Consider the following 18,239-nt stretch of genomic DNA (forward strand, 5'->3'; position numbering starts at 1 on the left):
TATATGTTTGTGATTACAATGTATATAAATATGCAATAAAATGAAAATGAGGGCTCATGGAAAGCAAAACAAACCAAATATTGTAATGAAATCCATTATCCATACAAAATATTATCCGCTCAAAAATCTGACAATAAAAGCAGCAATGTTTCTACAAGTCAGAAAGAGTGGTGTTTGAGACAAAGGAGCAATGATTCTACTAGTGAGACAGAGTGGTGTATATAGACAAAGGAGCAATGTTTCTATTATTCAGACAGAGTGGTGTATATAGACAAAGGAGCAATGTTTCTATTATTTAGACAGAATGGTGTATATAGACAAAGGAGCAATGTTTCTATTAGTCAGACAGAATAGTGTATATAGACAAAGGAGCAATGTTTCTATTAGTGAGACAGACTGGTGTATACAGACAAAGGAGCAAGTTTCTATTAGTCAGACAGACTGGTGTATATAGACAAAGGAGCAATGTTTCTGCTAGTGAGACAGACTGGTGTATATAGACAAAGGAGCATGTTTCTGTTAGTCAGACAGAGTGATGTATATAGACAAAGGAGCAATGTTTCTTTTAGTCAGACAGAGTGGTGTATATAGACAAAGGAGCAATGTTTCTTTTAGTCAGACAGAGTGGTGTATATAGACAAAGGAGCAATGTTTCTACTAGTGAGACAGAGTGGTGTATATAGACAAAGGAGCAATGTTTCTACTAGTGAGACAGAGTGGTGTATATAGACAAAGGAGCAATGTTTCTGCTAGTCAGACAGAGTGGTGTATATAGACAAAGGAGCAATGTTTCTGCTAGTCAGACAGAGTGGTATTTAGAGAAAAAGGAGCACTGTTTCTGCTAGTCAGACAGAGTGGTGTATAGAGACAAAGCAGCACTGTTTCTACTAGTCAGACAGAGTGGTGTATAGAGACAAAGCAGCACTGTTTCTACTAGTCAGACAGAGTGGTGTATAGAGACAAAGCAGCACTGTTTCTGCTAGTCAAACAGAGTGGTGTTTAGAGACAAAGGAACAATGTTTCTGTCAGTCAGACAGAAAGGTGGCTAGTGAGACATACTGGTGATTAGAGACAAAGCAGAAAAGTTTCGACTAGTCAAACAGAGTGTTGTTTTTACCATTCAGACAGAGTGGTGTTTAGAGACAAAGAAGCAATGTTTCAATTAGTCAGGAAGAATGGTGTTCAGAGACAAAGGAGCAACATTTCTACTAGTCAGACAGAGTGGGGTTTAAGACAAAGCAGAAATGTTTCAACTAGTCAGACAGAGTGCTGTTTAATTGTTTTAACACAAATATCAAACCAGTGGTGTTGCTATTAAATGAAATATGATATTTGTATGAATATAAGATGGTCAAAATTGAATGTATGTGCCAAATAAATGTTATGAGGGCTTCAAAGTTTGTATGGATGACAAATGTCAACTTTTGCGTGTATGTTCGAAAATAGCTGATACGTTACTGACCTCTTCTATCTTCTAAATTAAATTTTTAAGAGTATATTACAATTCACCTAATGTGGTAAGATAGCTTCATAAAGTGTTATATAAATATTTGTTCCGTCTCTTCGCATATACGACTTAAATTCATAGACGAGGCATAAATAAATAAATGATTAAAAAATTTAAAACTACAAATAATATAAACTTGTATGTTTCTAAAATGTTATCAAGATAAATGTCGATAGTAGACCCGTTAATGTAAGAAAGCCATATTCGCACGGTTTACATATCGCGCTTTATGACTGGTTTCTTATCTGGAATTAAGGATCGCTTTCATCATGAACATTAACGAACAATACAACCATTCCAGATATAATACAATCTACATTATGCTAGTCAGTTTGCCTAAAGTATTAAGATCTAAAAAGGGATCCTGATCCGTTTTATAGTCATTTACAACTAACAATAATAGAACATGGTCAACAATAACGTAATAAACAACAATGGCTTGTCTTTAGTGGCTATTAGCACGACCAAACCTATATTTGCACCAGGTATATGGGATGAGGAGATCTAGTCACGCTATTGCCGTTAAATGTTTTGCTTATTATATACCAAATCACAATAACGAGTAGTCGATCGTTTAAATTATTATTCTTTTTTTTTTTTCATTTATAAAATATCGGCGTTAAAGACGCGCCACAGAATAACTGATTCTTTTGTATTTGTACGTGATTTGTATGCTAAAAATGGGAACTGACAAAGTGGCAGTGGCATATATTAGACTATGACAATGTGTTTAATGTCTAAATATTGTACTAAATGAATATAGCATTATGCACAGTATTTGATATACTAAGCAGAGATTAAATCAGACTTTGTTTCTACAGAGTAAGTAAATTAGTTTTAAATATATACTGAAAAAAGATTGACTGAAGTCATCTTGCAATATAGCTGTTTTATATCAATACTATTAGAATGATTTTCACAAAGTTCATATGGGGAAAAAGTAGGTCACTAGGTTGTGATGGGTCTTTAACCAACGTTTTAATGCGACGACAAACAATAAAATAACGTCATTAAGTAAACAGAAATCATGTCATCAGGCATGAAAAGTGTCTTATTTTATGATTGGAATATACATTCCACGAGTGAAATAATGCCATCTTTCACCCCTCATCCCCCATACAAACATACACCCACACCAAGATTTACATGTAATTGCGCTAAAAATGAGAAATAGAAGGAACTTTTTTAACAACATCACATATGCATTTTTATGACCGAAGTACTGCTTTTTTATGCCTTACTCGACTTAACCGAGTCTGCTATTATTTTGCTTGGTTGCATTCTATGCTTCCAAAGGATCTTTTTACAGATTTTATTATCATACTTAGCTTCAATACAGAAGCAAGAAATTATTTAATGACGTCGCTTACCATAAAACAATTCTGTAGATTAAAGTCAAAATACTAAGAGAGTCTATGTATTATTTTGACATGGAATCAAGGCATGTACACACTTGCTCCATCTCTTTCTGGGGTGATTTGAAAGGAGAGCCAGTGATGCATTTGAAGTGGCACAAATGACCATGAGTGGATTTTTTATTTTCTGTAATACATTTAAGACTTTTTGGTGCAATTTTGCACAAAATCATATCTGAGCGAAATATTGCGGCCGCTCATGATTCTAGTGTGTTTTATTACGATTGGTCAAGAAAAGATCTGTTTGATAAATTATTAATGTGGAATATGTCATGTTTTGACTATATCGAGAGTTAAAGTTTTGTGTTAATCCAGCATTCTTACCCGTTATCCTACTTGCTCCAGATATTGTGGTCATATACATTGTGTGTAAGTTTCATAGAAATTGCTGAAGAAACTTGACCTTTTATATGTTAACAATGTGAAATATAAAAGTTTGATTGAATTCAAGGGCCATAACACAAGAGTTACTGGAACAATATTTCCGTTGATACACATTCTGTGAACCTTCGATGCATATTGCTGATAAAGTGCGAAAAATATAAAATAAGGCGATATTTAGCATAAGCCAGGTGAAATTAAAGTAATCATACCAATTAATTTACTTGTATTGTAATAATATACATGTTAAAAGAACATTGACGTCACCGCACGTTAACGTGACGTCATTCTAACGTAAGAGTGTTTTTAAACAGAGAAAAGCATATTAGAATGAAGTATAACTGGGTACTGTCGTCATTTACAAATTCCAATAATGCATCATGTCGACGAGCTCAAAAAACGTCGTGAAACGGCAACAGAAATCACAGAAATACAGGAAGCGTGTATGAGCGTTCTTTACTATCAGTTGCCAGTGTCTCAAACCAAACCAATCCTGGTTTATACCAAATGCAATAATATTTCAATTCAATAAAAATGCCTCATTCAATAGTTTCAAAATGTTATATGATATATTTGTATTCAACTTTGCGTACAGGCAATGTACGAGTATGTAACTAGTGTGATAACGACAAAATAGATATGTTTTCTATCAAAATGAAATGAACCAAACGCTTCCCAAATCAGTTACTTGTTTTCAGTGTTGTTATTTTTTCTGGCCATTTGGGATCATGGTGTCCATTCAACGTATGTGTCATAGAGTTCCGCTTAAGCCGGTGCTAGTGGGCATGAGAGGTGTTGCACATTTCATTACCTCTCATGAACAGACCCAATCAAACTAAGTCTGCTTTTATTCTTCTTGGTTGCATTTGTTTGCTTCCAATGGATCTTTTTACAGAGTGTATTCAAGAAAGACCATGCCATAAACCTGATACAAACTAATGGGATAACATCCCATTGCCATTTTGATACATTTCAAAGCTATTATACTATATCAGTTTCTTGTGTAAAACAAAATAAATTATTTTTTCATTTTATTTCATTTCAGTTTTGAAAATACGTAGGGTGGTGTCTTAGGTATGTGTACTACATTTAAATCAATAAATACATACGGAAATGGTATAGAAAACTGTGCTACATGTATATGACCTCTGATTGCACGGACGTTTTAACACCGAAGGATACTCTTAAGATCCTTACATGAAATAAACAGCATTTCCATCTTATGATAAACAATCTGAGTTATAAAGGTCGTACATCTTGGACGTGAAAAGATCCCCAACATGTCTCTAATTCGTAGACCTTCTTTACAAAAGCAAGAGATTATCTAATGCATGTCACTGTTATAACTCTGCAAACTTTTACCAAACGTACTCATAAAATGAATTATTTAAATGCAGAATGTTTTGCAAATAATATAATCAGTACAATAAAATGATATAACAATACGGATGGAGAAAGTACGATACTCACGTAGAGGCAGGAATATATACCTTTTATACTACAGTAAAAACTCTGCTAGAATATGTAAGGTGAAAATAAATGTCTAAAGCACAACACAAATTATAACTGTGTGTTTATATGGTGTGAGATTAGCGTAAATGTTTAGTTTATAGTTATCATAAACAATTTTCTCCATATTTAGCCACAGTGCATTCATTTTTGTAAGGCTTCATCTAATACGTTATTTTTAGTTTCTTCTTTGTTGGCATGTATTCATCAACACATTTAGTATGAACTGAAGATACAGACCTAAATTAGCAGATATTCAACTTACCGTTTTCAGTTTTTACATGTATCTGACAAGACTTTGCAGTTACAGTTGCTGTATTCAAAGGCTTTACTTGTACAAGTCTATGGGAGATTAACGGAAATGCGATTAATTAAGAGATCTATATTTCAGACCTCGGACTCTCATATGAATAAAGATGTATCTTCTGAGAAATAGGCAAGCCCTCTAGATTACCTCTTCGCTTGGTGTTTGGTGTGTTTTGCTTTTGCCAAGATTTTGTATAAATGTAAGAACTATAATTTAATGTCGTCACCAGAGACAAATTAACTGAAAACAGCTAAACCTAAAACCAACTCGTCCTCTAATCAAAATCTATGGATTAATTCTAAGAAGAATTCCTTCCGAATAATTGCAATGTGTCGTTTTGCCATGAATAAATGATAGGGTAATTCAGACAGAGAAAGTCCGATAATCAAAAATAAACGAGTTAAAAGTAAACATGTCTTTCGAGTGGATACCGAAGGCATTATAGTTAACGACATGGAAGCGTTTCAATACAAAATATAGACCCCGCCCCCCCACTCCCCCCACCCACCGTTTGTATAGAGACTATGGTCCGTTGTGTAAATACTTGTACATGCACTGGGATGATTTAAGAGCGTAACACTTTTCACACTATCTCTCAAGTTTTAACTAGAATTCTTTAGACAATCTGCTGATGAGAACGGAGATGGTTTCTTTTATTATATCTCAGGATACACTGACAACTTAAGGTAAAACATTGTGCTTGTGCTCTCTGTTAGGACATAAAACTTCTACAAGTCAGCTGGGTGACTGATATAAGCCTGTTCTGATCAACAGCAAGGAGAGGAAAGTGCTGCACAATCAACAACTTCAACCACTCGTCCATAAATGCAAGAAAACCGACAAGGTTTACGATACAGCATGTTCCACTTATTATTTACTGTTAGGTGTCAACAATCATTGACAAAAACATCCTGCCTCCATCGGACTGTACAGAAGTATTTGAACAAAGGCAAAACGTCTGGATAATTGAATTTACATGCTAAGAAATAACTCATTGGCGCTCCATTTTCACCCATTTTATTCATTTAATTCGGCGAAAGTTACTTGAAAATACCTATAAAACTAGAAATGTTATATATCGTACATGTGTATACACTTGTTCTGCATATAATTCACTGCTCGATCTACATTGGAACCATCTCTTCTTAAAACACTATAACAAGGGCGACTCAAATAACTTTCGAGAGGACAACTTAAAAACAGTTTTGCTATACGCGCATTTTAGCAGAATATTTAATTATGACAATAAAATCAGATGATTGTCAATATTTATCTGTCTAATTGCAGTGTCTTCCTAGTTTGTCTGCATGTCTGTCCCCGCTTCTCTGTTCTGAATACATTGTCATCTGTTTTGAAAATCATGATATTTTGAAGAGCCTAAAATTGTACGCGTTATTCCGACTTTATTTGGTCTTTTACTGCAACAAGTGAGGCTAAAGTGTCACAGCGGTTCGTATCTACATTAACTTTACGTCTTAACTGAGGCGTACCTCTGATCAAATGCCCAGCTAGAGCGAGTCCTGAAGCATATGTCTCTCCTAAGGCGAGTCCCTGAATATATCCCTCGGCTACATCATCCATTACTCCTGCTGGTATTGCCCATCCACCATTTAATCTTACCTCTCGTATCATTAACATACACATGATGTTATGTTGACATACTTGCGCTTTATAGATTTTTCTTGCATATATGAATAAGTCCATTTGAATAAGCACATATTGAACTTTAAAATTCAGAACTTCACAATTTCATCATATTTTATACCTACACGTCCTTGAAATATACTAGTAAGTTCAAACCAGGGTACATTTTGCCTATATGTATATGCTACACACGTACTGGAATGTCCAACTCATGTGTACTGTTCCTTATTATTGCCTGTCATGACACTGTCAATAATGTTACATACATATAAAATGTCAGTAACACAGCCAATATTGCAGATATCAACCCCCTGCAGCGATTACCTTCCCTAGCACAAATACCTCGTGACCATGAAATACATATGACTGTTTGCTCTAATTTACCGACCAAATTAGCATTAAGTCTTTTAAAGTGCTCAAAAATATATTTCAATAATAAATGAAAAGAAAAATTATAAACATCCTGATAAAAACGTTTGTGGCAGCAGAGGTCTTTCTAATGTAAGGGTAGTCCATGCAGGCCTTTTGTACAGCTTATAATATTTTGATGGTCGGCATACAAATATCCTGGTAATGAAAATTGGTAGCTTATTTTTGTTGTCCGTTTGTTGTGCATTTGTTAAACGATCAGCATTTCAACAGAAAATATTGCAAGTACGGTGTCACTTCAATTAAAACATAGTACTTCACTAATCTACACAGTAAAGCTGGCAGGCATTAGGGGCATTGTGTTCTAATGGGCAGTAACTAAACAATTACTTTTACAAATAAATTTTAGCACTGGCTTATACTGAAAACATTTGCAAACTTAAATAAAAGTCCTATTTAGAGAACAACAGCCTATTTATAGTTTTTTCCTCTTATAAACCAATAAATAACTTTTCACACAACACCAAACAGTAGTTCACCAGATAAAAGGAAAACTAAGAGTATCGTATTCAGAAACATAAATAAATAAGTACAAACTAAAGATTACGAAAATACATCACGTATATAAAAACAAACAATACATTACAATACAGTAATGTCAAGTATGTGACATCTACGAGAAAGTTGTTTTAAAGGGTCATAATATTACCTTCATGCTCCTCGACTGCAGTCTTTGCTTTGCTTGCTTGAAGATTACAATGATTTGCATGCGAACCTTATATTAATGGCACATCCTTATATATTGTAATGCTCGTTGTCAAAGACTTTTCTATAAATAGCAACAGATGTCAGCTGTCGTCTGTTTCCCTGATGAACATCATCACAAATCCAAACAATGAATTACACTTTGACGATCCTTTCAATTAAATATTAATTTCAAATCATCTCTGTCGAATAGATTATGCATGCCGGAAAATCACTTAACAACGAACAATTAAATTGATCTTTAAACACTGATATTATAACCTGCACATGAAAGCAATGTAACAATATGTGAAAAAAGAATAAGCTGCATCAAAATTATCAGAAAACACGTAACGAAAATAGTGAGGACTTTAGAAAGCCAATACTAGAAGAGAGCGGCGCGAGTTATTGATCGTCTACAGTTCCATTATATCGGGGACATATAGCTTGCATGGAAAATGGTTGACATTGCGGCGTTCTCACGATCCACTGATTTTATTGAATGCGTTGTCGTCATTGTTGTTGACCTGATTTGTTTCTGCGATCACTGATTTGCTGTCTCAGATTAATTGATAAAATTCAAACAAAATAATGCTGAATTTATTTTCAAAGATATGAAAGCTGCATTCAGCTATGACGCCCCTCAAGAATAAATTCGCATTAGATTCGCATTTTACAATTGATGACAGAGAAGTATTTTGTGCTATGTGATCTTTCTCTAATAGTCAAAATGCGTAAATCAAAGCTTATCGCAAATAAATTCTAAAACCCTAAGGAATTAACACAAAAAGGAACGAGGCTGTTTAGCTCATAAAGTTCGCTATACAAGTATTTTCCTATCAATGGCATGTTTTATGCATGTGCATTTACGTTTTTACTGGTGAATAGAAAGATAAATATCTGCTTTTTAGGTTGCATAAACAGGACGACTACATAACAGTTTAACTCGTCAGTGCGATGCCTTACATCGCCTTGCAGGTTGAATATAGGCCAAGTAAGAGGTGCGCATACCATTTATTAGATTAACCTGCGTTACCTTATACTTTTGATTGTTGACCCTATTTACTTAAAGTTTAATACTGTTATCACATATCATGTAATGTCCTGAAAATCAAGTGCATGCCGTCTATCATATCTTTCAAAAAATGTGTAACAACTATTTGGATGTATATAGATTAAATTCAGTTGTCTTTGATCAAGTCTTCCATGTTACTTTACCTTTGGTTTTCTTTATATTCCATTCTTAATTTCATTTAAAGAAGTCAAAAATTATTCTCTTAAGACCGCTATTAGTTTCGCGTTCAGAAACTTTAGAATTGTAGATGAAGACTTAGTGATAAGTGCTTTGAGTCAAAATATGTATCTAGCTTATTCAAACTACGTATATTGTATGCAAACTGGCAAAGCGTGTTGCAAAAGTAGCTAGTAAATCACTAGGAATTTTAAGTTTTAAGCATCAGGAAGTTCCCAATTTTTAACTTTTCAACATTTTATGATTCTGTAGTTTGTAAGTGGCCATCACTTTTCATGCATGACAACGGTACAGAAATGCGCAGTGACATGTACAAATGTTGAGTTCTCCTCAACCCAAGGCTGTGGAGCGTGGGTGATAGCGTGCGTTTCCACTAACGTCCATGATCAGGCTCAGTCAAACCGAGCCTGTTGTCTGGTTGGGCGACCTGTGTCCTAGATCAGAGAATTTTTATGAGACTGACAATTTTGACATTTTAGCTCAGTTTATACTGGTCTGATTGATAAACGTTTTCATAAAGAACTGTATCTAAAGTAAAGATAACGAAAACATTGTACTTAAAAGACAGAAGCATGTTACTGCTGTAAGTGCACGTAGAGGAAATAGAGAAACAAATTGAGGATATAATCATAGTAACAATCCTGAAATATGTACAAGTTATTCCAATTCCAGGAAGTTAGAAGTGCATTCACAAATTTTAGATCAGGGGTTCGTATTAAAGGAATATTAGTTTATAGTTTATACTAATTTATTTTAGGTCCATTGTGAAACAAGTTCTACAACTTGTATTAATCACTCTCGACAATTCATTCCTGATGGAATCCATCGCCACGAGGGTATGAGAGAAGAAGCCAGTTTCCCTTCTAATGCTGAGCACCAAGCAAAGGAGCTACTGGTTCCCGTTTTTCACGTCTTTGATATGAATAAATAAATAAAGGAATAATGACAGAATACCCGTTGGAAAAAGCACTTGTCTTAAACGTAATATATTTACGAAGAGGAACTTGTTTTAGTATAATGTCCACTTTACTAATCTTATAAATAAATTGTTGTCACATAGTTTAAAATTGTAGATTTAATTAAAACCGGAACAAATATGACCCTTGGGTCTAGTAATGCCTAGATTGTTAGAGCAAATTCTATGTTACTGGTCAATGATTCTGGTACTTGACCATACTGTAATGATACAGGTCGGTGAAACTGGTATTTGATAGTACTGTAATGTTACTGGTCAATGTTATCAAATCGTCACAGAGAACTGTGGATCGATCCATAGATCTTCGCTCTAACTATTGCGCTAAGTGGGCAGGCCTTGTAATGTTACTGGTATTTTTACTGGTATTCTACCGCACTGTAAATATGTTGCATTGTTAAGGTCTTTTAGACATCTTAGTATGTAAACATTGTGAAATTCAATTTTCATTAACTTTAGGAAGTTTCTTTGCAATATATATGAGTTTAATTGTAATGTTATATATTGTACCACTTCTTGTTATTTGTCCACTTTATTCTGAAGCTCGCCGTAAATATTAATATATTGGACCAATATCATGGCCAAATCTTACAATGCTGGTGTTTCACCTGGTGGGACTTATGATCCCCTCGTTCCTGAAATCGACAGTTAGTACGCCTAGGCTATGAAATCGTCATTTTATGAGATAGAGGCTTCGGTCTTGCATGGCATTTACCATCTTATTAAAGCAGACACAGATGATTTCACGCGTTCCGCGCGTTGGACTATGTCCGACTTAAGCCACACTTCCAGTTTCGCTGAAATGCTATACAGTCTAACATGGTGCGGGTTAGATTTCCGGTGAATCGACTCCTGAATCTCTCTTATGTATAAAATAAAAAAAAACATCTGGTTGCAATCCACGTGGAAGGTTATCTGCAACTTATCTCATACCCCTAACAAGGGTATCACGCCATTATCATCCCCTGGTTAATCTTTGCAACCGCTGTCTATTACAAATACTCTTTTCCCCCCAAGGACAACAGTCCTATAGAAAAGTCTCCCACCTTCCAACTGTTGCTGTTATCAACATTGAATATGTTTTAAATCACTAACAAAGTTTCTTTTCCCTATTTTGGCATGATTTCCTTCAATCTTTGTGGCTTGCTGCACAAAAAAGTGTCTACGTTCCTGGAACGTTTGTTAGATAGTCAGATATTTAAGTAAGTGCAATGCGATGTCAATAAGTAGGGTCTCTGTGTATATTTTCCCTTACATTTTTCTTGCTACGTATAAGTAATAAACAGACAGTAGCATATTCTCATAAGCAAAACATTTTGTATTTTCTTTCAAGGAAATATAATTACATATAGCGTTCCGCATATATGTACAGTAATCATTTAGCGTAGGTAACATTCCTAAACTTGATGCTACTCGTGTGGAAAAAATGCTCTTTATGCATTTTAAACCATTTTTATTTTTTCTTTGCAAAAAGAGGACAGAAAACATGCACCCTATTTGCAATCAGTACATCTTCTTACATCTTGTTGAAAATCATTCTTATTTTCCAATGATCAAGTGTGTGAATTTTTTACATTTTCACACTACGTCTTGTAGGACGTTAAACCATTTTACTATCTAATTAACTTTTCTGTGACTTAATATATCTGTTGCTCTTGCCTACAGTCCTTGAACTTTCGAAATTACTGAATATTAAGGAAGGTTTCCTTCACAAGATGTACTTTGGGGATTTTTGGCCTATAAAATTTAGCAGATATACGAAGGATATTACTATTGTACAGTATATACTTAAGTTTATGACTTTTGTTTATTACTTCTGGCATACTGTCACCTTTTTTGGACAAGCAGTAGATTTACTTCAATTATTAGATCTGGCATACCTCTGCCTTTCTTGAAAAATAAACAGCATATATTCTATGGCCCGCTTCACTGCATAGTTGATATACTTCAATCTATAAAATCTAGCGTACTTTCTACTTTCTTGGGAAAATAGCAGGCCCGCTTTACTTGACAGTAAATATATTTTAGGCTACTCAAGAAATAGACTAAAACTAAGGCCCGGTAATACTTCAATTTATTACATTTGGCATTCTTTGGCCCTGCTTACAAAAATAAGAAGACATATTAAATTGTGTTCAATCGGACGTAATGGGATCAACGGTGATGGTCATATTTTGGTCCTTCTTCCAAAAATAAGTACAAGTAGACTTCCTACGGTCTACCTGGTTGGACATACTTGGTCCTGCATGCACCTGATTCACACAAGCACATCTAACATTGGACATGATATTGTCGTAAACTAGTCTTCCAAAGAACAACGCTAATCTAAAACAGTATGTATATTCTGTTACATTTGCTACTCGATCTGTCTGCAGCTTTCGACACGATTGACCACCAAACACTGTTACATCGCCTCGAACATCCATTTGGAGTCACAGACAAAGCATAATATTATGCAGGGATCATCATATCTCAGTGACCGCTATCAAACTGTGTGAGTTGATGGTGAGATGTCTACGCCTATGTTGATGAAGTACAGTGTACCCTAGGGATCAGTACTTGGTCCAAAGAACTATATCATGTACACTAAACCCGTTGGTACCATATGCAGACGTCATGGACAGCATCATTATTTCTATGCCGATTACTCTCAAATTCACTTGTCGTTTAAGCCGATAGAAGTTATGGCTAGAAGTGCCAGGTGGTTCATGTATGTACCAATAAGAGGTATCGAAGACACCATACCTACATGCTGCATAGACATACACTAGGTGCTGTTGACAGCGCCAAAAACCTAGGGGTTAACCTTAGTGAAGACTTCACTTGGAAGACACATGTTGACAAGACCGCAGCGAAAGCCTCAAAGACGCTTGGATTTCTCAGGAGTAATTTGTGTAACTGCACACAGAGTGTACGCAAACACACATATAATGCTCTGGTTCTCCCCAGTTCAAAGAATGGGCGCTAGGTTTGTCTGTAACAACTACTGGGAGAGAACTCCATGCTGTGTGACCAACATGATCAACCACCTTGGCTGGCAGTGCTTACAGGAGATGATACTCGACCAGCGATTGATCTTGTTTAAAATCCAGAACAAGCTGGTCGATATAGGTCCATGGACTATCCTACAACGTAGTGACACCAGAACAAGAGGAAGGTAAAAACTGCAACAATTCCCTGCTGGATCTACAGTCTACAGCAACTCCTTTTATCCATAGACAATACACCAGTGGAATCGGCTGCCAGTTACAGTCACTGACACCAGTCATAATGTTATGGTACGTTTTAGGGTCTGAAATTGGCAAAAACACCCTGTCACAACTCTGGGTAGCTTACTTTGGTCTACAAACTCTGCCAGAAAGCTGTTTCCTGTATGCAGTTTTTGCATGTTATTGTAGAGGTGACATGTACAAAGACAACTTGGCAAAAATATTTGAGCTGTTTAAAAGCATAAAAAAATATTTTTTGCGTTATTGTCATGTCACAGAAATCTCTGTGAACTACGTTACCATTTTGAGCTCAACATTTAAAAATTGATACTTGTATAGATATATACTATGATCAGCCTCGAAGGCAGTGAAAACATAGAAAAGATACAGTATGGAATTATTTCGTTCATATGTTGCCGCTTAAATTTAAAGAAATCCCCTTAAATTCGATACCCCGTTATTTTTACATTATTTTGTGAACTACGTTACCATACATTACTGGTATATGCATTAAAAACAAAGGTATGCCTATTTCTCACTACAAACATATTATTGAACAGTATTATATTAAAGCAAAAAAAAAAGTTTTACTGTGCTTCGTGTTTATTAAGTCAGACAGACTTACTCTATATTTTGTGAACTACGTTACTGTGAACTACGTTACTATCAAAACAGCAAAATGTCTAATATTTAATCCTAGGACTAATTTCTTGAAGAGCAATACATACAGACACTGACTACTCTTCATGGTGTTCTGTGTAAACAAAGATGGTGTGCCCCATATGTGATTTCATCAAATAAAAGTAACACAAACAATCAGATTTTAACCAGTCATTAACAGATCAAGTAAGTTAACCAACAGATATATATTCTCTTTCTACATTTTCTGGTGGTAATACGATGACATAGTGGTGTGATACTGCTACATTATATGCAAACATAGGTATAATACATGGAGAGCATGCTGGAGATGGTAACGTAGTTCACAAAATGGTAATGTAATTCACTTAAATTTATTTGTGATAAGAATTGTTGTTTCTTGAAACTTTGGTTTTTGAAACTCAGTGGATAATGTTGTTAAAAGAATACCTGTAGTTATGTTTTATTTAGATATATCTAGTCACGATTTGTAAAAGATGATAACTTTTATTTGTTATATCAAGTGTAAAGTAACACTTAATGCACAACTGATCCAACACATACTCTACTGTTCTGTTGAAATCCATATATAAGTTTTATGTGTTAGTTACAATTGATACTAGTTTTATTGTTATAACAGTGTTCTGTTTCAAAGCGTTACATTGTTGTTTCAAAGACATTATGTCACATATTTAACTTGTATTTTTATCATAAGAATATAGTTTTTACAAATAAACTTTTTTGGGAACTACGTTACCAAATGCATGTAGTAGTCGGCATTAGCTTTATGCCCTTTTTGTTCCTTGTTCTTTTAACTGAGTTACATCTAGTCACATTTCTTTGCGTTAACTGTGACTACTTTTATTTTTATTAATACTAAACATAAAGTAACACTTAGCGTATAGTTGATCAAAACACACTTTTGAAACTGAAATCGTTATACATTAATGCTGTGCGATGGTTACACTTCTTACTAGTTATATAATGATTTGGATTATAACTGTTCTATTTCAAAGTATTGCATTGGTTCTTTCATGGATATTAACATTTTATCACAAGTGTTACTTGTATTTTTATCGTAAGATATCATATTTTTGTGAACTACGTTACCAAATACTAGTGAGCAGTAGCTATGTCCCCTTACATTCGCTATGTCCCCTTACATTCCTGCTGTTTTTATTGAGATTCCTAGTCAATATTCGTTAACTGTGGTGACTATATGTCTATTTTGATTACATATAGCAGAATTCTTTACATCACAACTAGTCCAATTAATCGATTTCATAGTTTTTATAATCCTCTTTTCTTAAGATACAATGTATTGTAAAATAGGAATTTTGTGAAAATATAAGATGTATAAGATTACTGTATTCCAATATAAAATTTTCAAGGAAGTATTTGACTATCTAAAGCCAATATATCTGTTGCAGACCTCGATTTAATTCTTTCAAACTCTGGTAGACATTTAATGCTTTCTCGTCTCACATCTTTATCTGTTCAGTCTCTTAAAAAGCTAGACGAGGAAGCGGACCAGTATGTTATTCAAACAAATCCATTTTACACTGTATCATATCTTATTCAAAGTTACACACAACACGTTCTCCGTCCACATATTGACACCCAATCTGACCATGAGAGACATTTTCTTAAAATTTATTTCATGAATAAAGGTATTGACTTCATCGATGTACCAAGTATATTTCGTGATAAACGTGTCATTGATTCTGTGACTAAATATTTCAGAAACTCCGAAATTCCTATTATCTGTTATAAATATAAAACACCTGTAAGAAATGTTATATTCAATTACAATAAAATTGTTTCCTACTTAGATGTTCAAACAAATACCCCTTCTTACTGCAAATGTAAAAACTAAAAATTTTGCTATTCAGGTGCCGGTCATGTCATCACTGGTAATTTTGACATTATTAAAGACAAGCGTATTTGTAATTTATTCTTTAAAGGACCTAAATATAGAATTTCTTCAACTATTGATTTTGATGCTTGTCGTGGTCAGATTGCGGAATCCATCGACAATTTTTGTGTTAAATGGTGTCGTCGTGAGAGTGCTGATCCCAATGCATTAACGTCTTGGAAACGAAATATTTTTAACATTGTTGATTCTCGAATAAAATTTTATCAAACAAATGAACACCTACTTCCACCAAAACCCAAGTTTACTTTAAGACATTTGAAAAAGGAAGTCCAAGAATTTCATTCTAAGTATGTCTTAGTTCAAGCAGACAAGGCGGCCAACAAAATTATCATCATTTGACGCCTACATTATATTAATGTTTTACAAAACGAACTAAATAGCACTAAAAGTTATACATTGAGTCCTTCTGTTGAAAATAATTTGGTCACTGATCACATCACTGAAGTTTCTAATTTAAAAGTTCGTATAGACGATCAACAAATTAAACTACCAACCATGTACCGGATTCCTAAATTGCATAAACAACCATATAAAGCACGCTCCATCGCTAATTCAAGCTCTTGTACCACTACAAATATTTCAAAACTATTAACATCATGTCTAACAGCTGTGAAAGCCCACGTGGAAAGATACTGCGATAAAGTATACGAAAACTCTGGTAAACACTTATTTTTGGTCGATTAAAAATTCTGGCGAAATCCTGGATAAGTTTAAAATTAATAATTACAAGGTATCTACAGTCAGTACATACGATTTTTCTACTTTGTATACCACTTTACCACACAACTTAATAAATGACAAACTAACTGCCCTAATTCAAAAAACTTTTGCCAGAGAGAATGCTACATTTCTCGCCTGCAATTTTGATAAAGCTTTTTTTACTAGCAATATTATTAAACATTATACAATGTGGACGAAGTTTGTAGAGCCCTTTCCTTTTTATTGAACAACATTTACATCTGGTTTGGGAATGCTGTTTTTAGACAAGTAATTAGTATTCCCATGGGAACAAACTGTGCACCCCTTGTCGCAGATTTGTTTTTATATTGTTATGAAAGAGACTTTATGTTGAGCCTTTCTCCAGATACGTAGGCAGTTATTATAACTGCATTTAATAAAACATCACGCTATCTGGATGATATTCTTAATATGGATAATCCGTGTTTTGGTCAGTTGGTGGGTACTATTTATCCTAGGGAGCTTCAGTTAATTAAAACTAACAATTCGGATACTGATGCTTCATTTTTAGATTTACATCTCTCTATATGACAATATTATACATACCAAAATTTATGACAAGAGGGATGATTTTAATTTTATTATTGTAAATTTTCCCCATTTGTATGGGGATGTGCCTCAAGCTACATCTTATGGGGTATATATTTCTCAGTTAATTCGGGTTGCCAGAGCGTGTAGTCATGTCAAGCTTTTCAATGAACGTAATCAATATATTACAGGTAAACTTCTTCAGCAAGGCTACCGTTATTACAAATTGCGTAAATATTTTGCTAAATTTTACTATCGAAATTCTGATTTAGTTTTAAAATTCAATAGTAATTTAAAGACACTTCTGCAAGAAGGTATTTCTAAACCCGTTGTTTATGGGGATGTGGTTTACGTAAGATCTTGGGTCATGATAATTTTCCAAATGTATTTGGTAAAATTATAAAACGTTTTATTAAAAGAGGTTACGACCCAACTGTTTTGAGACATACCGCATGTTTAGTGTTCAACCCGTTTACAGTTGGACACTACGCTTCCCTCTTTGATTGTGTCTGACGGAAGAGGGGAAGGACTCTATGATAGGCAGTTTTTAAATCCTACCAGGACTGAACTGTTTTGATATCTGTCTTCTGGCCTGTTTCGTCGGGCCCTTAAGGTTGTTTCTCTTGTTGTTCTGTCTTCTGAAAAGGCATTGAGTACATACGTTTTTGGTTCTAAAGGTTTGCTTTTTATATATTTATACACGAGCATTTTTGTGTTTTACATGCCATGCCTTTTTTTCCATTACGTGTGTTAGAGTTTCAACAATATATAGAACAATAGCCCTAGAAACTTTTAAAATTTTAAATAAAATTGCCGCTATAGTGCTTTCTGATTTGGTAGTGAAAAAAGATTCCAAGTATAACTTCAGGTATTCCAACATTTTACATGTCCCTCAAGTTAAGACAACAACATATGGTAAATTCGTTCCGTTATGCAGCACTGGTTCTGTGGAACTCGCAACCAGAAAGCTTCAGGCAGCTAACAGATTTTAACCAGTTCAAAAACCAACTTGGGTTCTGGGACGGCAACACTTGTTTACAAATGTGTTGCATTTAAATTATCCTTGGAGCTTTAGAACTGCTGGTGGG

The 18,239-nt window shown here is 34.5% G+C and overlaps 1 protein-coding gene across 1 annotated transcript in view; it reads right to left on the reverse strand.

Moving 5' to 3' along the window:
• The window catches only part of LOC123525179 (uncharacterized), a 144,078-nt gene extending 135,847 nt beyond the window's left edge, over nucleotides 1-8,231 (reverse strand). The window contains exon 1 of the mRNA XM_053538109.1: nucleotides 7,842-8,231. The gene's annotated coding sequence lies outside the window, so the exon portion shown is untranslated. The remainder of the gene's footprint in view (nucleotides 1-7,841) is intronic.
• Nucleotides 8,232-18,239: the final 10,008 nt, after the last annotated feature.

This window comes from Mercenaria mercenaria, chromosome 3 (assembly GCF_021730395.1).
Source record: "Mercenaria mercenaria strain notata chromosome 3, MADL_Memer_1, whole genome shotgun sequence".
NCBI classification, from domain to species: domain Eukaryota; kingdom Metazoa; phylum Mollusca; class Bivalvia; order Venerida; family Veneridae; genus Mercenaria; species Mercenaria mercenaria.